Source organism: Oncorhynchus mykiss, chromosome 14 (assembly GCF_013265735.2).
Source record: "Oncorhynchus mykiss isolate Arlee chromosome 14, USDA_OmykA_1.1, whole genome shotgun sequence".
NCBI classification, from domain to species: domain Eukaryota; kingdom Metazoa; phylum Chordata; class Actinopteri; order Salmoniformes; family Salmonidae; genus Oncorhynchus; species Oncorhynchus mykiss.
The window spans coordinates 36,357,264-36,383,159 of NC_048578.1; the positions used below are offsets into that span (position 1 = coordinate 36,357,264).

At 42.5% G+C, this 25,896-nt stretch overlaps 1 protein-coding gene across 1 annotated transcript in view; it reads right to left on the reverse strand.

Moving 5' to 3' along the window:
* LOC110510782 (probable E3 ubiquitin-protein ligase MID2) overlaps positions 1–21,999 on the reverse strand; it is a 233,786-nt gene extending 211,787 nt beyond the window's left edge. The window contains exon 1 of the mRNA XM_036943473.1: positions 21,625–21,999. The gene's annotated coding sequence lies outside the window, so the exon portion shown is untranslated. The remainder of the gene's footprint in view (positions 1–21,624) is intronic.
* Between the last annotated feature and the right edge of the window lie 3,897 nt (positions 22,000–25,896).

Below are 25,896 nucleotides of genomic sequence, written 5' to 3' on the forward strand. Positions count from 1 at the left end.
AGTACAAAATGGAACTGAAAAGGAATTTGTAATAAAGGTTACTATGGCGATATGAAACATTCCTTTACCCAAAGATTAATCTGGCACCTTAGTGGGATAAATCCCCTTGTAACTCATTACAAACAGGGTCAGCTACTGTCACGCCCTGACCATAGAGAGCTGTTTATTCTCTATGGTGGTTGGGGCGTGACAATGACTAGGGTGGGTTATCTAGGTGATTTATAATTTATGTTGGCCTGATATGGTTCCCAATCAGAGGCAACTGGTTATCGTTGTCTCTGATTGGGGATCATATTCAGGCAGCCATTTCACCTTTGTGCTTTGTGGGATCTTGACTATGTTTTTGTGTAGCTGCCCGTGAGCAGTCCAGAACGTCACGTTTAGTTTTTCCTCTGTTTTGTTTGATGAGTTTATTATTTATTAAACGTGGAATTCTACACACGCTACGCCTCCAATCATTCCAAAGATCGTGACCCTGTAACACTCATTACATTACAGGGTCAGCTACATTGTCAAGTTATCTATAAATCCCTGTAACACTCATTACATTACAGGGTCAGCCACATTGTCAAGTTATCTATAAATCCCTGTAACACTCATTACATTACAGGGTCAGCTACATTGTCAAGTTATCTATAAATCCCTGTAACACTCATTACATTACAGGGTCAGCTACCATGTCAAGTTATCTATAAATCCCTGTAACACTCATTACATTACAGGGTCAGCCACATTGTCACGTTATCTATAAATCCCTGTAACACTCATTACATTACAGGGTCAGCTACATTGTCAAGTTATCTATAAATCCCTGTAACACTCATTACATTACAGGGTCAGCTACATTGTCAAGTTATCTATAAATCCCTGTAACACTCATTACATTACAGGGTCAGCTACCATGTCAAGTTATCTTCACCAATTCTGTCAGAACTCTGTGTAAATGTGAACTGGACAACAACACACACTCAGCTGGTCATATCTACAACATGACTTTAGTTTCCCACAAATAGACAATGGTGAGTCGCTGACAGAACTTTGTCTGAGATAGCATAGCTTTGGAACACAGCTGGGCTGACTATCTTTATCAGGATCCCTTCCATGAATTCTTCAGAGGTTTGGTATGAGCTTGCTTTTGTTACCATGTCTGCAGATAGGTTTCCTGTCCAAAGGAATTCAACTGACTAAGCGACACAAACACTAAAGCAGTAACAATGATAGGCTTTATTTGTCTGCAAAAGAGCAGAGGAGGCACTGCTGCACAGAACGAGTAGAATAGTGCTGTGGTCCACCGTCCATGTGTGTGTGTGTGTGTGTGTGTGTCTCTGTGTGTCTGTGTGTGTGTGTCTGTTTAAGCATGTGTGTTTGGGCGTGTGTGTATGTGTCTGTGTGTCTGTGTGTGTGTGTGTGTGTGTGTGTGTGTGTGTGTGTGTGTGTGTCTGTTTAAGTGTGTTTAAGCATGTGTGTTTGGGCGTGTTTGGGCGTGTGTGTGTGTGTCTGTGTGCCTGTGTGTATCTGTGTGTGTGTGTGTGTGTGTGTGTGTGTGTGTGTCTGTGTGTCTGTTTAAGCGTGTTTAAGCATGTGTGTTTGGGCGTGTGTGTGCGTGTGTGTGTCTGTGTGCCTGTGTGTGTCTGTGTGTGTGTGTCTGTGTCTGTTTAAGCGTGTTTAAGCATGTGTGTTTGGGCGTGTGTGTGCGTGTGTGTGTCTGTGTGTGTGTGTCTGTGTGTGTGTGTGTGTGTGTGTGTCTGTTTAAGCGTGTTTAAGCATGTGTGTTTGGGAGTGTGTTTGGGCGTGTGTGTGTGTGTGTGTGTGTGTCTCTGTGTGTGTGTGTGTGTCTCTGTGTGTGTGTGTGTGTGTGTGTGTGTGTGTGTGTGTGTGTGTGTGTGCGTGTGTGTGCGTGTGTGTGCCTGTGTGTATTATAGTTGAGCTATTTCACTATACAGTATAAAGTGTGTGTGTGTGTGTGTGTGTGTGTGTGTGTGTGTGTATATATATTATAGTTGAGCTATTTCACTATACAGTATAAAGTGTGTGTGTGTGTGTGTGTGTGTACGATCAGTATCCCTCATTAATCTCCTCTAACTCGTCGTATTACAGCCCATTCATGTCTAACAGCAGGTGTAGAGGTGAAGACTGGGGCAAGGGCAGATTGGAAAGAGATGAACTACCCATACGGTGGTACGAGTCCTTCATACATATTCATATATATTTTTTTATATAGGCTAAGGAATTCAAGCAAGAGGTTTCAATTGCTTTGTAACAGTGAGACCTTAATGTACTCCTGGCGTAACCTTTCCTACTGAGATGCTGTGTGATACCAAATATTATCCTATTCCCTACGTAGTGCATTATTGCTGACCAGGGCCCGTATTATAGGAAAAGGGATGCCATTTGGGACACGCCCATTGTGTAATACAAACATCCGATAGGCCTACAGTGTCTTCAAAAAGCATTCACATCCCTGTACGTTTTCCACATTTTGTTGTGTTACAGCCTCCATTTAAAATGGATGACATTGACATTTTGTTGTGTTACAGCCTCCATTTAAAATGGATGATATTGACATTTTGTGTCACTGGCTTACTTTACTCCATAATGTCAAAGTAGAATAATGTTGTTTTTTAAAAACATTTTTACAAATGAATTAAAAATGAAAAGCTAAAATGTCTTGAGTCAGTAAGTATTCAACCCCTAAATAAGTTCAGGAGTAAAAAGGTGCTTAACAAGTCACATAATAAGTTACATGGACTCACTCTGTGTGTAATAATAGTGTTGAACATGACTTTTGAATGACCACCTCATCTCTGTACCCCACACATACAATTATCTGTAAGGTTCCTCAGTCGAGCAGTGAATTTCAAACACAGATTGAACCACAAAGACGAGGTAGGTTTTCTAATGCCTCGCAAAGATAGCCGCCCATTGGTAGATGGGTAAAGTTTTAAATAAAAAAGGTTGGCAATAGGTTTAACTGCTTAAGAATCTTCCTACAGGTTGAAGAACCAATAAAGCTGTAGATCAGTATGTGTGTGTTCTCACTTCTAAAACTACGGGCAGATTTGAGTCATTCAGAGAGAACATGCATCGTTGTTTACTCTGTTTTCCCACCCTCGCTCCCCTTGTTAGATATTATGCACATTTATGGCTTGGTGGCAAATGACGTCGCCATTGAGCTAGTTGTCATAGTAGCAGTAAACAGTAGCAAGCGATGTGAGCGATGGAGAGAGATTTGAGGAGATGTGAGAGGGAGCCTCGCTCTATCCAATCCTAGCAGTAGGATCCGATTTACAGCCCACCCATTTGTTAGCTGAACCGACCCATTTATTAGCTGAACCGACACATTTGTTAGCTGAACTAACAATAACACAAGGTCTGAATACTTATGTAAATGTGATTTGTCTAAAAACCTATTTTCGATTTGTCATTATGGAGTATTGTGTGTAGATTGAAAAAAAATGAATTTAATTCATTTTAGAATAAGGCTGAAACGTAACAAAATGTGGAAAAAGTCAAGGGGACTACTTTCTGAATCCACTGTGTATGGATGCTGTATAAAGCCGGGCACATTTAACAGTTTGGCTATTGATTATAGACCTAATTAAGTTGTGGTTTGCTCCTCTCCTCAATTTTCTTAGCTAATTAGGCTAAGCCCTATTCACACGGGACCTGTATTACTAGAGAACATTGAGGTTATGTAATTATTACCTCAGAATGTCCGTTATTCCAGACGACGATTCAGATGAGATTCGTTTTTTTCCCCAAACGGCCCTGTGTGTAATTCTTAATTTTTTTTCCCCCAATAAATTGACAGTTATGACAGAAGCCTGGAGGATTTCTTTCTATAGACATGAAGATATTTCAACAAGTCGAGACGATAAACAGGACACACTGATAACTCCAGCTTGGTTCACATGTTTCTAAGCCGTACCAAACCCTCTTTGGTATAGTGTCGCCATAATATTTGAATTGAGGAAGTGTGATCATAATCATTCGGATGTTTTAGCGATCCGCAGGACGTCCTAAATGCTCCAACTCCAGCCTTCAGATGTGAACTAAACAGTGCCCTTTCAGTTGAGATGCGTTTTAAGGCTATGGATGCGATAATTCATTTATAATTTCCAAAAGTTTAGGTCAGTTATATGAAGCTTTGCAATCTATTAATAGCATGGGTTACATTAAATAGGCACACTATTTTTTACTGATGCATTTGGTAATATTCAATTACTACACACAAAAGCATTCCCTGTGAAAGTTCACACATGTAGGCCCTTCATATATAGGCTCTGCACACCACTTTATTCAATTTATAGAATCAGTCTTTTATTTTCTTTTTTCAAATCACGAGCAACACCTGTCAAACTCAGACATTTCGCTCAAAAAAACAGGGATGTCGATTCGCACGGACCTTGGAGTTCGCCAAAAAACAGTAGGTTATTCTGTCTGGAATTGTTACTCTCCTGCCATGTAGAAATTACTGCCATGGCAGATTCGGCGGGACTAAAATTACAGACAGATGTGGGGTTTTGTGCTGGAGCACATAGTTACATTACCCAACCTTCCCCAGTAAAACTAATCCGGTCCGAATAGGGATTAAGGGCTGTTTCCTCGTCTCTGCTGCTGCTGCTGCTGCCTGCGCCACATTGTTCTCAATCCCAATATGCTGGTTCATTTAGTTATTTTGCACATAGCAACATAGGAAAAGGCACCAATTCTATGGTGCACTGAATATTCACATTTAATGATATTGAATATCGGCCTAAAATATCGACCATCGGCTTCCTTGACCCCCAACAATCGGTATCCATATAAAAGCAGCCTAACCAGCTCTACTAGGGCGAGTAAAATGGTCAGTGAGCTGTTCTCTCATTTGTGTCTGGATGTAGCTAGCAAATTAGCCAGTTAGCCAACGTTAGCTAGTTAGCCAGTTAGCCAACGTTAGCTAGTTAGCCAGTTAGCCAACGTTAGCCAACATTAGCTAGTTAGCCAACGTTAGCCAACATTAGCTAGTTAGCCAACGTTAGCCAACATTAGCTAGTTATCTTGGGTGCTTGAATGCTGTTGTTAGGGCCAGAGAATTCGGATCAACCCTACTCCTAAACCAGGTCGTCCAGAGTGCACTCTGAACACTCCAGAGATCGAAACGCTCCGAGTTTATGAACACGCTGAGCACACTTTGAGAATCCAGATTAAATTTATGAATACACCAGTAGTATAAACCAGCCTTTAGTCTTGAAATCTTTGGTTGTTTAGTACATTGCTTCACATGTGAATCCTTAAAAGAGATGGGTGGGGCTAAGGCTTTAGAGGGTGTGAACAATGCTTTATGGGTCAGTCAATGTTCAATGCTGATTGGATGTAAACAAAGAAGAGCTCTCCAGTAGGTGTACCAAAACAATCAAAACATCAACTTTCAAAGTTGAATTACTTTCCGATTGTTCTCCATTGTAGTGTATGATATACCACTTTCTAGCTCTGAGTCTTCTATCCAATGTAAAAAATAAATAAATGTTTAAATGTTGTTACATAAGACCGAATCGAGCCGGTCGGTCCCAAAAATAAACTGAAGTTGATTACCAAGACAACATTGAATGTTCCTGAGTGCCTAGTTACAGTTTTCACCTAAATCGGCTTGAAAATCTATGGCAAGACTTGAAAATAGCTGTCTAGCAATTATCAACAACAACTTGACAGAGATGGAAGAATTTCAAAAAATAATAATGTACAAATATTGTACAATCCAGTTGTGCAAAACTCTTAGATACTTACCCAGAAAGACTCACAGCTCTTAGATACTTACCCAGAAAGACTCACAGCTCTTAGATACTTACCCAGAAAGACTCACAGGTCGCTGCCAAAGGTGATTCTAACGTATTGGCTCAGGGCTGTGAATACTTATGTAAATGACATATTTATGCATTTAATTTTCAATACATTTGCAAACCTTTAGAAAAACATGTTTTTACTTTGTCAAAAATCGATTTAAACTAATTAGAATTCAGGCTGTATCACAACAAAATGTGGAATAAGTCAAGGGGTATGAATACTTTCTGAAGGCTGTATAACATCTACAGTATTCAGACCCCTTGACTTTTTCCACTTTGTTACGGCCTTATTCTAAAATGTATTAAATTGTTTTTTCCCCCTCATCAATCTAAGCACAATACCCCATAATAACAAAGCAAAAACAGGTTTTCAGAAATGTTTGCAAATGTATTAAAAAATGAACTGAAATATCATATTTACATAAGTATTCAGACCCTTTACTCAGTACTTTGTTGAAGCACCTTTGGCAGGGATTACAGCCTCAAGTCTTGGTTATGACACTACAAGCTTGGCACACCTGTATTTGGGGAGTTTCTCCCATTCTTCTCTGCAGATCCTCTCAAGCTCTGTCAGGTTAGATGGTGAGCATCGCTCCACAGCTATTTTCAGGTCTCTAGAGATGTTCAAATCGGGTTCAAGTCCAGGTTCTGGCTGGGCCACTCAAGGACATTCAGAGACTTGTCCCGAAGCATTGCTAGCTATAGCATTGTTGCTTGAGTTGTGTGCTTAGGGTCATTGTCCTGTTGGAAGGAGAACCTAAGACCCAGTCTGAGGTCCTGAGTGCTCTGGAGCAGGTTTTCATCAAAAATCTCTCTGTCCTTTTCTCTGTTCATCTTTCCCTTGATACTAGTCTGCCAGTCCCTGCCACTGAAAAACATCCTCACAGCATGATGCTCCCACAACCTTGCTTAACCGTAGGGATGGTGCCAAGTCTCCTCTGACGAAAACGTTTGGCATTCAGGCCAAAGAGTTCAATCTTGGTTTCATCAGAGAAGATAATATTTTTTTCTGAGAGTCCTTCAGGTGCCTTTTGGAATACTCCAAGCGGGCTGTCATGTGCCTTTTACTGAGGAGTGGCTTCCATCTGGCCACTCTACCGTAAAGGCCTAATTGCTGGAGTCCTGCAGATATGGTTATCCTTCTGGAAGGTTTTCCCATCTCCACAGAGGAACTCTGGAGCTCTGTCTGAGCGACCATCGGGTTCTTGGTCACCTCCCTGACCAAGTCCCTTCTCCCCCGATGGCTCAGTTTGGCATGTTGGTGGTTCCAAACTTCTTCCATTGAAGAATGATGGAGGCCACTGAGGTCTTGGGGACCTTCAAGCCTCCAGAAATGTTTTGGTACCCTTCCCCAGATCTGCGTCTCGACACAATCCTGTCTCGGAGCTCTACAGACAATTCCTTCAACCTCAATTTATGTACTGTCAACTGTGGAACCTTATATCGACAGGTGTGTGCCATTCCAAATCACATCCAATCAATTAAATTTACCACAGGTGGACTTCAATCAAGTTGTAGAAACATCTCAAGGATGACCAATGGAAACCTGATGCACCTGAGCTCAATTTCGAGTCTCATAGCAAAGGGTCTGAATACTTATGTAAATAAGGTATTTCTGTTTTTTAAATTTTTACACATTTGCAAAAATGGATACAAAACTGTTTTTGCTTTGTCATTATGGGGTATTGTGTGTAGATTGATGAAAACACAATCATATTTTATCCATTTTAGAATAAGGCTGTAACAAAATGTGGAAAAAGGGAAGGGGTCTGAATACTTTCCGAATGCTCTGTACATCAGGCATACTATCCATTAAATCTGTTGAGCACAGTGGAGGTTCCTCAGACAGAGGAGGAAGGGGGGGGATCATCCCCCTCAGGGAATTTCCTTTTTTTTTAACTGGTAAAACATTGAAAAAGTAATTTTTTCATGAAACTATGCAAAATATATTCACGCCGCCAAATAATTGATTCAAACACACTATTTTTCAATGCAGGTCTACAGTAGCCTCAACAGCACTCTGTAAGGTAGCACCATGGTGTAGCCGGAGGACAGCTAGCTTCCGTCCTCCTCTTGGTACATTGACTTCAATAGAAAACCTAGGAGGCTCTTGGTTCTCACCCCCTTCCATAGACTTACACAGTAATTATGACAACTTTCGGAGGACATCCTCCAACCTATCAGAGCTCTTGCAGCATGAACTGAGAATGAATGAATCTAGCACTGAAAGCAAAAGCTACCGCTAGTTTAGTTACTCAAACACCTTGCTCAAACAGAGGGATGCTATGTTAGCTAGCTGGCTATAACAGAGGGATGCTATGTTAGCTAGCTGGCTATAACTATCCAACACAACTCTGGAATTCTTCCAAGTCAAGGTAAGCTTTTGGTTTTATTAATTTATTGCCACCGGGGCCAACCGGTGTAACTGTTTACTCACTATACACTGTAACGTTACTGCATGATTGTAGCGGGTTTACTAACGCATTAGTTATATTAGCTACACTGACTAGGACGTTACTTTAGCTAATATGGGGACAATGATGTAGGCTGTGTGTAGCGGTTATGACATGGTTTAGCTTGGAAAGTTTTTTCACCTGGTCACATACAGCTAGGATTGTAAAGGGTGGGAAACGTTCTGGTAAATTTCTGGAATTCTGGAATTTTCCATGGGAGGTTAAGCCCGGGAATTAAAATCATCAAAGAAGTTAGCTTATAACAGCGAACTCTTTTTTATGGGATACACATAAGGCAATTCTAGGACTTGTGGCATATTTTGGTTAAACTATCCCCAATTCAATGGAATTGCAGCCCTTCAATCACAGTGCATTCTTCCATCACATGTGCAGCTGATTCTCAAGATCTTGCACACTAATGAGATGCTATTGAGCCCACACTACTACACTGTCTGAGCCAAGGACTGGTAAGTTTTGGTAAGTTTTGATTACAATACTGAGTAGGGTGAAAATATTTTATATTGACATACAGTTTAAGTTGGAAGTTTACATACACTTAGTTTGGAATCATTAAAACTCGTTTTTCAACCACTCCACAAATTTCATCAGCCACCTGGTGGAAGGGACTTTGTGGACCTGAGGCTCTTTCCCATGTTTCCTCATCCTCCTCCAAATACCACCAACATCAGCCACCTCAGAGCGTTACTGGTCCTTGTTTGGGAACACACACACCAAAGCACGCAACAGGCTGACCAATACAGGGGTTGAGATATTGGTTTCCATCTGGGCAAAATTGAGGCTTTTTGAGCCGGACAACGAGCCATCCTCAACAAAGTTGGATAGTGACAATGAAGATGAGGCCTTAGAGTCTAATGTTCAAGAGGTGGACATTGAGGAGGTCCAGGGAGAAGACATGGAAGCCTGAGAGGAAGACAACCAAAGCTTTAGTTTCTAGACTATCATTTTACAGATGTATGTTGAAAATATTTTTGGGAGATGCGATGGATCATTGGGGATCATTCAATATTCCTTTTCTTTTGTTGTTCAGTGAAATCATCCCATGTGAATAGTCAACTCATTTAATTAAAGTTCAGTTTGTAGCCACTTTAATAATGGGAATTGATGGAAATTGATGTAAAATATATCACTAGCCACTTTAAACAATGCTACTTAATATAATGTTTACATACCCTACATTACTCATCTCATATGTATGTACTGTACATACTGTACATATGTATATACTGCACTCAATACCATCTACTGCATCTTGCCTATGCCGTTCTGTACCATCACTCATTCATATTTCTTTATGTACATATTCTTTATCCCTTTACACTTGTGTGTATAAGGTAGTAGTTTTGGAATTGTTAGGTTAAATTACTCGTTGGTTATTACTGCATTGTCGGAACTAGAAGCACAAGCATTTCGCTACACTCGCATTAACATCTGCTAACCATGTGTATGTGACAAATAAAATTTGATTTGATTACTAAATAGTTTTTTTATTTTATTGGAAGGATTTAATAATTTGCAATTATGTTTCTGCTTCTGATAAGGTAAATGGTTTATGTTTCTGTCTCCATATGATATGATAAATATATCCAATGCAAAAAAACATCTACATTTAAATGGTATTAATATTCATTTGCATATATTTCCGTTAATTCCCATATATTCCCATTAAATCCCACGGAAAGTTTCCACCTCTGAATATTCCCAAAAATGTGCAACCCTACATACAGCTGCTGTGTTGTGCATTGACATCCACAAATGAAGGGAAAAGGTGAGAGGAGAACTACAACGTGGCTGCTATGAAAGTGAACAGTGTTTATGCGTGATCAGGGGTGTAGTCATTCCGCCGATTCTGTTGAAAAACATTTCTTAAACCGAAGCAAACAAATTGGAGATAAAAATACCTGAATTTGTCCAATAGAAACTCTCGTTTGCAACTGTTGTACTAATGATTGCACCCTAAATAAGCTAGATGCAGGCAAGAATGTGCAAGGCGGTATTGAACGTGTCACTGTCTGTCCATGTGTCACTGTCTGTCATCTCAAATGTTTCTCTCAACCTGTGTGCACCTACGTTGTAAACGTTCAGTCATAGGCTAGGTTGTATCAACCTCATGATGGTTATAGGGAAAATTTGAGTATCATGTAGTAGCTTAAACCTATCCATGTTACATTGAACCGGGTGAATGGAATATGAATGACAGTCATCCAATGGGCTGTAATATAAATAAGTCCATGCTCATGAGAAAATAAAAAAATGTCCTCCCTAATCATAAATGGCACTGACCGCCACTAGTTGAGCATCAAGATCACCAATGTGCTGGAGTTGCTTTTCAATTTTCATACAAAGCATCAACAGTCATTTTCTGGGAGACGTGCATTTACAGTAATATGCTTAGGCGGGGGGGGGGGGGGGGGGGGGGGGGTAGCAGCAAGAGAACCGTTGACATGCATATGGTACATAGAATAGGGAGAGGAGTGAGAGAGAGAGAGATACCAACATACCAATTAGGATTTGGCAAAAAATACTGGTCTGGGGTCTGGGGTCCGCTCACCAACCAAGACTTATCCTCCTTAAAATATCCTCCGTGTACAACGTAGAACACCAAATAATGCATGCAGAGCAGAATTAGGCCGATACCCACTAATTATCAAAATCCAGAAAAGAGCCGTTAAATTCTATATCCACCTAAAAGGAAGCGATTCCCAAACCTTCCATAACAAAGCCATCACCTACAGAGAGATGAATCTGGAGAAGAGTCCCCTAAGCAAGCTGGTCCTGGGGCTCTGTTCACAAACACAAACACACCCTACAGAGCCCCAGGACAACAGCACAATTAGACACAACCAAATCATGAGAAAACAAAAAGATAATTACTTGACACATTGGAAAGAATTAACAAAAAAACAGAGCAAACTAGAATGCTATTTGGCCCTACACAGAGTACACAGCGGCAGAATACCTGACCACTGTGACTGACCCAAAATTAAGGAAAGCTTTGACTATGTACAGACTCAGTGAGCATAGCCTTGCTATTGAGAAAGGCCGCCGTAGGCAGACATGGCTCTCAAGAGAAGACAGGCTATGTGCTCACTGCCCACAAAATGAGGTGGAAACTGAGCTGCACTTCCTAACCTCCTGCCCAATGTATGACCATATTAGAAAGACATATTTCCCTCAGATTAAACAGATCCACAAAGAATTCGAAAACAAATCCAATTTTGATAAACTCCCATATCTACTGGGTGAAATTCCACAGTGTGCCATCACAGCAGCAAGATTTGTGACCTGTTGCCACGAGAAAAGGGCAACCAGTGAAGAACAAACACCATTGTAAATACAACCCATATTTATGCTTATTTATTTTATCTTGTGTCCTTTAACCATTTGTACATTGTTAAAACACTGTATATATATATAATATGACATTTGTAATGTCTTTATTGTTTTGAAACTTCTGTATGTGTAATGTTTACTGTTAATTTTTATTGTTTATTTCACTTTATATATTCACTTTATATATTATCTACCTCACTTGCTTTGGCAATGTTAACACATGTTTCCCATGACAGTAAAGCCCTTGAATTCAATTGAATTGAGAGAAAGAGAGAGAGAGAGAGAGAGAGAGAGAGAGAGAGAGAGAGAGAGAGAGAGAGAGAGAGAGAGAGAGAGAGACAGACAAAGTAGTTATTTGACTCTTAACAAGCCCCTTACAATGACTGGATTTGTACCAGTGCTGCTCAAAATGAGAAAAAGCTATTAGCTGTGGATGATTTAACACTGAGAAGAAGCTTTACAGCCTACTTATGTGAGCACTGGGGACACATTGGTCTCCCCAAACAAGACACCAAGTTAGAAAACTGTAACTAGTGATGTGGGAAACCATAGAGTTTCATATCAGAACATATATCAAACGTTATATTGTATCGTTTTGACAATATTGCGCAAGTTGGATGTTAATACGAGTGTAGCGAAATGCTTGTGCTTCTAGTTCCGACAATGCAGTAATAACCAACAAGTAATCTAACTAACAATTCCAAAACTACTGTCTTGTACACAGTGTAAGGGGATAAAGAATATGTACATAAGGATATATGAATGAGTGATGGTACAGAGCAGCATAGGCAAGATACAGTAGATGGTATCGAGTACAGTATGTACAAATGAGATGAGTATGTAAACAAAGTGGCATAGTTTAAAGTGGCTAGTGATACATGTATTACATAAGGATACAGTCGATGATATAGAGTACAGTATATACGTATGCATATGAGATGAATAATGTAGGGTAAGTAACATTATATAAGGTAGCATTGTTTAAAGTGGCTAGTGATATATTTACATCATTTCCCATCAATTCCCATTATTAAAGTGGCTGGAGTTGAGTCAGTGTCAGTGTGTTGGCAGCAGCCACTCAATGTTAGTGGTGGCTGTTTAACAGTCTGATGGCCTTGAGATAGAAGCTGTTTTTCAGTCTCTCGGTCCCAGCTTTGATGCACCTGTACTGACCTCGCCGTCTGGATGATAGCGGGGTGAACAGGCAGTGGCTCGGGTGGTTGATGTCCTTGATGATCTTTATGGCCTTCCTGTGACATCGGGTGGTGTAGGTGTCCTGGAGGGCAGGTAGTTTGCCCCCGGTGATGCGTTGTGCAGACCTCACTACCCTCTGGAGAGCCTTACGGTTGAGGGCGGAGCAGTTGCCGTACCAGGCGGTGATACAGCCCGCCAGGATGCTCTCGATTGTGCATCTGTAGAAGTTTGTGAGTGCTTTTGGTGACAAGCCGAATTTCTTCAGCCTCCTGAGGTTGAAGAGGCGCTGCTGCGCCTTCTTCACAATGCTGTCTGTGTGGGTGGACCAATTCAGTTTGTCTGTGATGTGTACGCCGAGGAACTTAAAACTTGCTACCCTCTCCACTACTGTTCCATCGATGTGGATAGGGGGGTGTTCCCTCTGCTGTTTCCTGAAGTCCACAATCATCTCCTTAGTTTTGTTGACGTTGAGTGTGAGGTTATTTTCCTGACACCACACTCCGAACAGTGCAAGACCCTTATCTTTAAATAGGGAGCCAACATGTTTTCAACACTTTATTTCCACGACTGATCAGAACTGTTTTTGTCCTGGCTCTCTGCAGCAGATATATATATTGTTAACTAGGCAAGTCAGTTAAGAAGAAAATCTTATTTACAATGATGGTCTAGGAACAGTGTTAACTGGTCTAGGAACAGTGTTAACTGGTCTAGGAACAGTGGGTTAACTGGTCTAGGAACAGTGGGTTAACTGGTCTAGGAACAGTGGGTTAACTGGCCTATGAACAGTGGGTTAACTGGTCTAGGAACAGTGGGTTAACTGGTCTAGGAACAGTGGGTTAACTGGTCTAGGAACAGCGGGTTAACTGGTCTAGGAACAGTGGGTTAACTGGTCTAGGAACAGTGGGTTAACTGGTCTAGGAACAGTGGGTTAACTGGTCTAGGAACAGTGGGTTAACTGGTCTAGGAACAGTGGGTTAACTGGTCTAGGAACAGTGGGTTAACTGGTCTAGGAACAGTGGGTTAACTGGTCTAGGAACAGTGGGTTAACTGGCCTAGGAACAGTGGGTTAACTGGTCTAGGAACAGTGGGTTAACTGGTCTAGGAACAGTGGGTTAACTGGTCTAGGAACAGTGGGTTAACTGGTCTAGGAACAGTGGGTTAACTGGTCTAGGAACAGTGGGTTAACTGGTCTAGGAACAGTGGGTTAACTGGTCTAGGAACAGTGGGTTAACTGGTCTAGGAACAGTGGGGTTAACTGGTCTAGGAACAGTGGGTTAACTGGCCTAGGAACAGTGGGTTAACTGGTCTAGGAACAGTGGGTTAACTGGTCTAGGAACAGTGTTAACTGGTCTAGGAACAGTGTTAACTGGTCTAGGAACAGTGTTAGCTGGTCTAGGAACAGTGGGTTAACTGGTCTAGGAACAGTGGGTTAACTGGTCTAGGAACAGTGGGTTAACTGCCTGTTCAGGGGCAGAACGACAGATTTGTACCTTGTCAACTCGGGGATTTGAACTTGAAACCTTAATAAACGACTAGTCCAATGCCCTAACCACTAGGCTACCCTTCCGTCCAATATATGGTGATCAATATGTTTGAAACATCGTATCGCACTAAAATCACAGTATCGAATTGCAATACATATATACAATCGTGACAATCGCATTACACTACATGACCAGGAGTATGCTCATCGAACATCTCATTCCAAAATCATGGACATTAATATGGAGTTGGCCCCTCCTTTGCTGCTATAACAGCCTCCACTCTTCTGGGAAGGCTTTCCACTAGATGTTGGAACATTGCTGCTATAACAGCCTCCACTCTTCTGGGAAGGCTTTCCACTAGATGTTGGAACATTACTGCGGGGGACTTGCTTCTATTCAGCCAATAGAGCATTAGTGAGGTGGGGAACTGAGGCCAGGTTACTGTTTGTTAAGGTACTCTAGGTGTTCCACATACAGAACACTCCGGTTAATACCATGGGGCATTGTTACAGTCCACCCTGTTGAGGTATTAGAACTGTACATTGTTCATCAGATCTGAACGCCACTGTTGACCTTTTGTTATGAATTCAATCTGGTGCTTTGCTTTTCATGAAATAGTTACAATGCACGTGGGATTATCTTTGATGCCCAAACGGTTGGTGATGTACTGTAGGGTGAAATCATGCCTAAAAAGACAGGCGTGTAGCCAACAATTTTATTTTTACAACATCCATATACTCATTGTAAATCTCTTGACTTGGACATTACAACTGTCATGAACCTTACACATTTCAGTCAATATCACCCGTGTGACGTGAGTCATTCATAGCTGTGTGTGATTTTCTGCCACACAAATTCCCCTCCAGGGACTAGGGAACTGTGGGGATGGAATTCCTCAGGAAATTACAAGTCTGTTCGTGACCTGGCCTGACCTTGTCCCTTCACCCTGTGACCGACAGTTATGCGGGGGTCATGCAAGGGACCTTACTTACTGGGGGGGCTGTCCAGACATCCTGTCTACTAAGATGATGTGACTGCTGTCTGTCTCTACAATACTATGCTAGGTATTAATCGGCGTGACAGCTCAGTTCCGCTGACATAGCCTCCATGGATAGAGGAGCCATATTCTTCTCACCGTCACAGGAGGTTAGCCGTAGCCATGGAGTCAACATGTCCCCCCCAATATATATTATAATTACGACCCTGTAGCCTACTACTGAATTTACTCGTTATGCTAATGAACAGTGCAATGCAAATCCTTTGTGCCTGCGAGGGCCATGACATGGCTGGAAGTTAATTTGCCTCTGAGTCAAGGGGTCGTGCTATTGATTATAAGAGTGTTTGTTGGGGGGCGAGGGAGTCATGCACAACAAAAATATGAGGTGGCAAAAAGTAGACGAGACAATCTGAGGAGGGGGGGGGGGGACATGACCCCCTCCTTAGGACCATCTGGCAGAACGCCCCCAGAATATGTTCTATGAGATAAGATAGGAGACGATGCCAGACACATGCCGGAACCAACCCTATGAACTATGCGCATGTAACCAGTATATGAGAGATGGAACGGGACTGCCCCGTTAGAGCTCCTGATCGACATGTGTTCTGGGTGCATTGAGTTGGTTGGAACCTCTCCAGTACGCTGATTATAAAGAATGATTCATTTAAGATTGACTTTTGAGTGACCCTGTGTAGAATTTACACGACAATATTTAGACAAGCTAGTTACTCTTAACTTGATTGATAGCCTGAAATGGCTTCTTGGCAGCTAGTTATGAGGTTGGGAGATTGGGAACCTATCTGGGCTGGCTAAAATCAACTTTATAAAATTGTTAAGTTGCGTGTAGTATTTCAGAGAAAAAACAAACAAACCCCCAAAAAGTCAATCTTATTATTTCTGAGGGGGCATGACGCTGGGAGGTGTCTGACCTACTATGGGCATGACTTCTCTGTGTGGGGCTGGAAGGTCTCTGACCCACTATAGGCATGATGCCTCTGTGTGGGGGTTGGGAGGTCTCTGAACCATTACAGGCATGACGCCTCTGTGTGGGGGTTGGATGGTCTCTGACCCACTATAGGCATGACGCCTCTGTGTGGGGGTTGGATGGTCTCTGACCCACTATAGGCATGACGCCTCTGTGTGGGGGGTTGGGAAGTCTCTGACCCACTATAACCCACTATAGGCATGACGCCTCTGTGTGGGGGTTGGATGGTCTCTGACCCACTATAGGCATGATGCCTCTGTGTGGTGGTTAGGAGGTCTCTGACCCACTATAGGCATGATGCCTCTGTGTGGGGGTTGGGAAGTCTCTGACTCACTATCACCAGGAATCATAATACATTATTTATTTTGTTGATACCACAGATTAAGAAATAAACTTCACAGTGCTGGGAATTCTCTCTCTCTCTCTCTCTCCATAAAGAAAACTGGGGTATGCTCCCCTGCTCATCAATCAGTCTGCGTAGGTATTCTGCATTCCCACTCAGCAACACGTTGAGCACAGCTTGAGATGAGGACCCGCTAATTGAATATTAGACCCCTGATGAACAGCGAACAACATTATAATGGCTTCCAACCTGCATGGGCTGCTTCCCAAAATGCACCCTGTCGGGCTCTGGTCAAATGTAGTGCACTACAGTATATAGGGAATAGGGTGTCATTCATAGTGCACTACACTATATAGGGAACAGGGTGGCATTTGAGACACAATGATTTCCTCACATTCTTGGCATTGTTGGTTGTTGTAGATGTGATGTACAGACACGTCACCTATCTAGCGCTCACCACGGGACTGTCCTTCCCTGCAGCTATTCCGTCCCCAGCACCTGTTCCACTTATAATAACCCTGAGAGGAGAATAGTACACGGTGGTAACCACACAAACACAGTCGTCTGGAAATACAGTTGACACAGCAGGTGAGGTCATCCGTAGGAATGGCATGAATCTGCTCTCTCAGTATCAAACAGAAGTGGATTTTTCTCATTTAAAAGTATATTAGAGGACACCGAGAGGAGAGAGAATGGAGAGAAAGGGATTGGACACCGTCCTGGAGGACACCACACCATCCTGGAGGACACCACACCGTCCTGGGGGACACCACACCGTCCTGGGGGACACCACACCATCCTGGAGGACACCACACCCTCCTGGAGGACACCACACCATCCTGGAGGACACCACACCATCCTGGGGGACACCACACCGTCCTGGGGGACACCACACCATCCTGGAGGACACCACACCATCCTGGAGGACACCACACCGTCCTGGAGGACACCATCCTGGAGGACACCATCCTGGAGGACACCATCCTGGAAGCCACATACTGTGGCTTGCAAAAGTATTCACCCCCCTTGGAATTGTTCCTATTTTGTTGCCTTACAACCTGGAATTATTCAAATAGAGTTTTGGGGGGTTTGTATCATTTGATTTACACAACATGCCTACCACTTTGAAGATGCAAAATATTTTTTATTGCGAAAAAAAACAAGAAATAAGACAAAAAAACAGAAAACTTGAGCATGCATAACTATTCACCCCCCTCCAAAGTCAATACTTTGTAGAGCCACCTTTTGCAGCAATTACAGCTGCAAGTCTCTTGGGGTATGTCTCTATAAGCTTGGCACATCTAGCCACTGGGATTGTTGCCCATTCTTCAAGGCAAAACTACTCCAGCTCCTTCAAGTTGGATGGGTTCCGCTGGTGTACAGCAATCTTTAAGTCATACCACAGATTCTCAATTGGATTGAGGTCTGGGCTTTGACTGGGCCATACCAAGACATTTAAATGTTTCCCCTTAAACCCCTCGGGTGTTGCATTAGCAGTATGCCTAGGGTCATTATCCTGCTGGAAGGTGAACCTCTGTCCCAGTCTCAAATCTCTGGAAAACTGAAACAGGTCTCCCTCAAGAATTTCCCTGTATTTAGCGCTATCCATCATTCCTTCAATTATGACCAGTTTCCCAGTCCCTGCCGATGAAAAACATCACCACAGAATGATGCTGCCACCACAGTGCTTCACTGTGGGGATGTTGTTCTCGGGGTGATGTGTTCGGTTTTCGCCAGACATAGCGTTTTCCTTGATGGCCAAAAAGCTACATTTTAGTCTAATCTGACCAGAGTACCTTCTTCCATATGTTTGGGGAGTCTCCCACATGCCTTTTGGCGAACACCAAACATGTTAGCTTATTTTTTTCTTTACGCAATGGCTTTTTCTGGCCACTCTTCCGTAAAGCCCAGCTCTGTGGAGTGTACGGCTTAAAGTGGTCCTATGGACAGATACTCAGATAATCTCCACTGTGGAGCTTTGCAGCTCCTTCAAGGTTATCTTTGGTCTCATTGTTGCCTCTCTGATTAATGCCCTACATGTCTGGTCCGTGAGTTTTGGCAGGTTTGTTGTGGTGCCATATTCTTTCCATTTTTTAATAATGGATGGAATGGTGCTCTGTGGGATGTTCAAAGTTTCAGATATTTTTTATAACCCAACCCTGATCTGTACCACAACTTTGGCCCTGACCTGTTTGGAGAGCTCCTTGGTCTTCATGGTGCCGCTTGCTTAGTGGTGTTGCAGACTCTGGGGCCTTTCAGAACAGGTGTATATATATATATATATATATATACACTGAGATCATGTGACACAGGTGGACTTTATTTAACTAATTATGTGACTTCTGAAGTTGATTGGTTGCACCAGATCTTATTTAGGGGCTTCATAGCAAAGGGGGTGAATACATATACACACACCACTTTCTAGTTGTTTTTTTGTAGTTGATTTTTTTTTGACAAGTTCTTTTTTTCATTTCAATTCATCCATTTGGACTATTTTGTGTATGTCCATTACATGAAATCCAAATAAAAATCCATTTATATTACAGGTGGAAATGCAGCAAAATAGGAAAAACACCAAGGGGGTGAATACTTTTGCAAGGCACTGTACACTGTAGGCTAAAACATATGCAACAGATAAACAGAGCATAGCTTGGAGAGGCTTAAAAGTCCATGTACAATTTAATATGAATAAGGAACAGAACATTTGAAGCACATCACGATACATCCTAGCCTGGTCTCAGAAATATTTGGCATGACAAGGAGTTGGCACGATAGCACAAACAGACTGGCACTCAGGCTACACACATACTTATTGGTGTATTTAAAATGTAATTCCTGACAGAAAGCTTCTTAAGTTATCCAGCATCAACACACTGACATGCAAAGCTGAAAAAACAACATGCTAGACCACATGCTGTTTGCAGACTGAGGCTCCTTGCCTTCGTATGTACAGATAAGGGTGGCCTGCCGCCCTGCCTTCCAAATGCCACATTCTGACTTGACAGCTAGCTTTCATCATCTGCTGAGAGTCAGACAGCTACTTCCTTACGATGGGTTTCTTATAGTTTGAGACAAAGACAGTGTTCTAAATTGGCACCCTATTCCCTATGTAGTGCACAATTTTTTGACAAGTACCCCCCCGATGTGGGCCCTGGTCAAATGTAGTGCACTACATAGGGAATAGGGTGCCATTGGAGACAGACAGTCATCTCTGAGCAGCACCTGTCATTGAAACTGAAGTCACTAGGATCTCCCTGGGCAAACAAAGGATATGACAACCGGCTCTGAAGACCACTGTTTGTTGACAGACGCTAGTCTGGGCAGGGTTAGACACACAACACGTTGAATCTTTTCTAAAGCGTGTATAATCTGTAACCAAATACGATGGGTGTCTATCCTGCTCTTATTAAATGATGACTAACACCACCGTAAAACATAAGACGCAACACAAGTCTTCCAAAAAGAGCACACGGCACCTTATTGGGTTGACATTTTGAAATGGTTCTATGGTTCTGTCCTAAATGACAATCCCCGTAACAGCCGAAGGAATAGGTTATTGGGTTAATAATTATACTCCAGCCAGAGATACAGAGATGACAGCTCTCCTTGTAGGTAATTGATAAATGACTGTGTCAGCTGTATTCGTCATTGCTAACGGCCATGTCTACTGTCCAGCAGCTCCATTGTGTACTCCCAGTGAGAGCAGTCTTATTAACCACTGATGCCACATGAAGACATCACTAGTGGAGGATGGCAAGTTGGCAGCTGTTAGAGTTCCTATTCCCTATGTAGTGCACTACTTTTGACCAGGACCCATAGGGAATAGGGTGCTATTTGGGATGCACCCTAAAGGAATGGACCTCCTGTAGAGCGTCACAAACTGTTATAAGAGATTTGCACTTGTAGTGCCAGACAGAACAGGTTAGTACAGAGGTCATCCTTAGAGCAGCACCAGTCCATAAACCAGGACCAGTCCAACAACCAGCACCAGTCCAACAACCAGGACCAGTCCAACAACCAGGACCAGTCCAGAAACCAGGACCAGTCCAGAAACCAGGACCAGTCCAACAACCAGGACCAGTCCAGAAACCAGGACCAATCCAACAACCAGGACCGGTCCAACAACCAGGACCAGTCCAACCACCAGGACCAGTCCAGAAACCAGGACCAGTCCAACAACCAGGACCAGTCCAGAAACCAGGACCAGTCCAACAACCAGGACCAGTCCAGAAACCAGGACCAGTCCAGAAACTAGGACCAGTCCAACAACCAGGACCAGTCCAACAACCAGGACCAGTCCAACAACCAGGACCAGTCCAGAAACCAACCAAGACGTTTGGAACACCAGACACAAAGCAAGGGTTCAAATCCCCTTGTCCTACCTAGCGTCCACAGAGATTACAATGAATGTATGTGATGTTGCATACTACACAGCCAGTCTCACCAAATTGGTATAGAATATCAAATCCAATGTCCATTATAAAATATAGGCTAGCCATAGTAGACGAATCCATAATTGATACAATGGACATTTGGAGGACCTACGACTACTACTATTCAGTAGGGTTGAATATTGTTCTGTAGTAACTTCTTCACTATTTAATATTATTTAATGATTTAATGTTGACCTACTATGTTGGAGATTTGAAGGCACCTTTGGCTCCATGGTGTGACGTTAATACTGGAGTGGTCACATGTTTAATATTTTTGTCTGACACACATGCTCTATGGGTAGGTTAGAGTCCGCGCAATAACACATTCACCCACGTAGGCTAATATATTTGGTTCACACATTCATTTAAACACAGCATGATTTTAATTGCTATAATTATTTATCGGTTTGGGGATATGATAATTTTGGATCCATGACGCATTTACGTGTGCGTATTTCCTCCATCTCCACGCGCCCTCCAGACATTATAGACGGTTAAAGCACATAGGCTATTCAACATAATAGGAATAAGGACTGTAAATAAAAATAGTAACCCAGCCTACCTCGAACTCTTTCAGACAGTGACTGCCCGCGCTCAGATGACTTGACTTGTTGTGGTGGTAACAGTAACGGATACAGAACACTTTGCAGCCTCTCAATCCTAGCTGGTGCTGATCTCTTGTCTCCGAAGTTTTCACGAGCAGTAGGTGCCAGAGAGCGCGCGCTCTTACGTCTCTCTCATTATCCCATTTCCAAAATTTAAAACACGTACATTGTTCTACTTTTTATAGCCTATCGGTTGATTAGCCATTACCGTGGATATATGTTCCAAGTACACTAACTAGGACTACTAACTAGCCTACTGGCAATAGTACGCTGACTCGCTCTATGCGTCCCAAAAACTAAAGCGCTTCCCAGAGGACACGTGATTAACCCACCCGGAATAGCTCTCATTCCGGCAGATGGGATCAATTACACCGTTCTGCTGCCTCGAGCTATAGCTGCCTCGCTAGTTGTCTCGGTGGATCGTTCCCCTCTGTGCAGACATATCTCCCATCATCATCTCTACGGTTCTAATACGTGATGTCGCTTTCAAAGCGGCGTAAAAGAACAGTGCCGTGAATGTCATTTTGTGCGCCTTGCACAGTACAGGGCTTTTCTTGGGAATGTCAAACCATCATCACAGAGGGGATTTATATCGTCTCACTCAGCTCTCACGTTACAGAATGCATTAGAGCTTAGATGTTGTGTGTGTATGTGTCTGTGAGTTCTCCAGCATGTGCTGATTGTCAAAAAAGATCGATTGGGGAGATAAATCAGTTTTGTATATGCCGTTTTATCAACTCGCGTTTCTAAAATAGCAAAACATCTTCTACTCTTGGAAATTGGCCAGGATAAATCATCTTGAGAATTTCCTTTCAGAGGCATATTCACAAAAGGATTAGCTGTTCTCTCTTTTCAATAGTTTGGCTGAACAACAATCCCCATATCAAAATGCTGCTACACAAAATAGAAAAAATGTAATTGAAGGGCCCGAGAAAATGAATGGTCTAGAGAGAGACAGTTAGAGGACTAGCCACCCTGAGCCAACCCCATGGAAACAACACAGTCTCAGGATGCTACATGAATTCAGAATGTATTTCTCACTTCAATAAGACCAGTTGCCATGGTTCTGTAGAAAAGAGAGTTGGATGCATTCCAAATTGGCACATATCTCTGAAATAGTGCACTGCTTATGCCCATGGGAAATGTAGGGAAAGGGGTGCCATTTGGAACATTTCTGTGATGTTTTATTTCAGCTCATGAAACATGGGATCAACAATTTACATATTGTGTTTATATTTTTGTACAGTATATATATTTTGAAATGTCCTTCAGAATGACTTTTCCAAGCACTGAAGATTGATCGTCTTTTTCTCCACTCAACACATAGAACTCAGACAACTCTACAGCACAGTGCCTCAACACATAGAACTCGGTATTGAGCATCCGGCAATGCTATTGAAATGAGGCTGAAGAAGGGCTAGCATGTGAAGGGTGAAATGTCTGCTTTGTCAGGACACACACACAGACAGAGTCATGTTCCCATAGCTCACACCATCACACGCCTTTTTATGCAGGAAGCGGGGTAATTATGGTCCCTGGGGCTGAGCGGAGTGGAGCGAGACTATTGTAGGACTGTGGAAGATGGGAGGTGGCAGGAGCTTCTCTCATGCTACTGTGTATGAAATGATAAACAGGCAGGTACCCCTCGAGACATAGTCTGCATCCCAAATAGCACCCTATTCCCTATGGGTCCTGATCAAAAGTAATGGACTATATAGGGAGAGTAGGGTTCCACTTGGGACGCAGGATATAGCTAACTCCCTCTACTCTCTCTACTTAGCCCAGTCAAGTCACTTCAGAACAGAACACCAGACAGAGGACAGGAGAGGATAGTAGAGGAGAGGAGAGGAGAGGAGAGACCACGTTGAAATCCCACTGCTGCCATTTGGTGGTTTGATATGTTCAATGTGGCATTGTTGTTAACTAACAGTCAGAGTGCTATCCAGTTCCATGTATTTGGGGCGGCAGGGTAGCCTAGTGGTTAGAGTGTAGAGGGGGCAGGTACCGTAGTGGTTAGAGTGTTGGACTAGTAACCGGAAGGTTGCAAGTTCAAATCCCCGAGTTGACAAGGTACAAATCTGTTGTTCTGCCCCTGAACAGGCAGTTAACCCACTATTCTTAGGCTGTCATTGAAAATAAGAATTGGTTCTTAACTGACTTGCCTAGTTAAATAAAGGTTAAATAAATATCTCACTGGGAGATATGGCAACAGCATGTTTTGGTGATGGTTGTTGTTGCAAGTGGAAAGGGGGAACCGATTCTGGGTCAAGGCGTCGGAAGCCTGGGGATGCTCATTTTGGACAATCTGTTTTTTTTTGTGTTGCTGACTGTGTGATATTTGTTGTTGCTCTTTGGAAAGGAAACACATTCTGGTCGAGACCCAGCAGAAGAGGAGTGGGTCCATTAGGAATCTCCGGATGCTCGTTTCAGTGAGCTGTTGTTCCTAATTAATCACAGAAGACCAAGAACATTGAAGGATTCAAAGTGAACGATGTCCTTTCGGGATTTGTATGTATTTTCTTTTCTATTTTTTTTGTGCTGCCATGCCTTTGCCATAAACAGTATTACAGTGAATGTCAGACTGGGCCCCTGGCCTAACTACAGCGCTAACTACAGCGCTAACTACAGCGCTAACTACAGCGCTAACTACAGCACTAACTACAGCGCTAACTACAGCGCTAACTACAGCGCTCAACCAGACCGCAGACCCTCCATATCTACTGGCGCCAGCTCTATTCTATACATTGTTGTGAGACTAATATGCTTGAGATAAGCAGGAAATCTGGGAATCCTCCAACCGATATTCCTGGAAAACCTGGGCATTTTTGGGAAAGTTACCAGCATTTTTCAACCCTAACCTTTCCCCTCGGACAAACTATATATATAGGATATCTCATCTTGAAGATAAGCACCTGGCTTTATAAAGTGAAATGATATCTGACATATCGCTCTAATTTACATAGCGATTAAGGCACTTAAAGTCATTAGTAATTAAAAGGTTGATAAATGTTTAATAAGAGAAGGCTAACCTGGGACTGAGTAATAATTGATGAGGAGGACTACAGATGGGACACGGTGCCTAATTACTAGCTGTTACTGGTAACATTAGCCCTCCATTTAGAAGTTGTTTAGGGTGAGGGTTTAAAGTTTAACGTCCATTTATAGACATTAGCCAGATAGCTAAGGCACTTAAAGGGGAATTTCACCCTGGCTCTGCCACGGCGTATAGTCATTAACATACTAACAACATTACGTTTTATCATCAACATCACAATTATCCAAACCACAAGCTACAACCAGCACATTTTCATTGCACTGGTAGAATCAGGAAGGTTTAACTTCCTGTGCATTCGTTTGCTCATAGTGGCTCATAGTGAATCACAAAGTCCGGCATTTATAGCGAATGCAGATACTGACCGCTAAGGTAGATGGGGCGCGCCCACAAACTTGAACGATGCCATTGTGTACTTTTAACGAACAACGCACAGGAATCTCAGATCTTCTGTAGGCAAGATATGTTTTCGACAAAGTTTGTTTTTCACTAACGTTTATCATTATGCCTGTGTGGTGTTCTGTGCCTGGCTGTGCTAATTACAAACAAGCGTGAAAATGAGTTATCGTTCACCGTTCTTCCCAGATTCTGCCAGTGACTTGCGGCTATCAAGAAGGATGAGCCAAAGTGACCAAAGATTATCAGAGTGATTTTCAGGTTGAACTGATGGGGGAACCATTTCGACGACAACTGAGAAGCGATGCAATATCATAGATTTTTTTGTTACCCCTTTTATACCATCAGCTAAATCCATCAGCTAAATCCAGCAGCTAAATCCATCAGCTAAATCATATCGCTATCTTTTTTTGATGTACACACTGTCAATCAATTTCTAGACTGGTGACTACCTTCAGCAGAGTAAACCTGTTTGTTTGTTCGTTCCATCTTTGACTGGTGCTAGGTAACGTAAGCAAACAAGAGTAGCTCAATCTGGTTACCATCTATTCCACTCTTGCCTGGACTCGGTTACTAGAAATGTAATTGTTGATATAGCTAACTCACTCTCTGTTTGTGTGTTGGTAACATTAGCGATGATGCTTGTGTATAAATTGTCTATGGTTGGTTAGTTGGTTCTCAACAATCTTGCTGCCAATTTAGTGAGGCTGGTTAATTAACAGCAAGTAGACACTATTGAAGTGTCCACTTTAGGTATGGTAAGCTAGCCAGTTTAATAGAG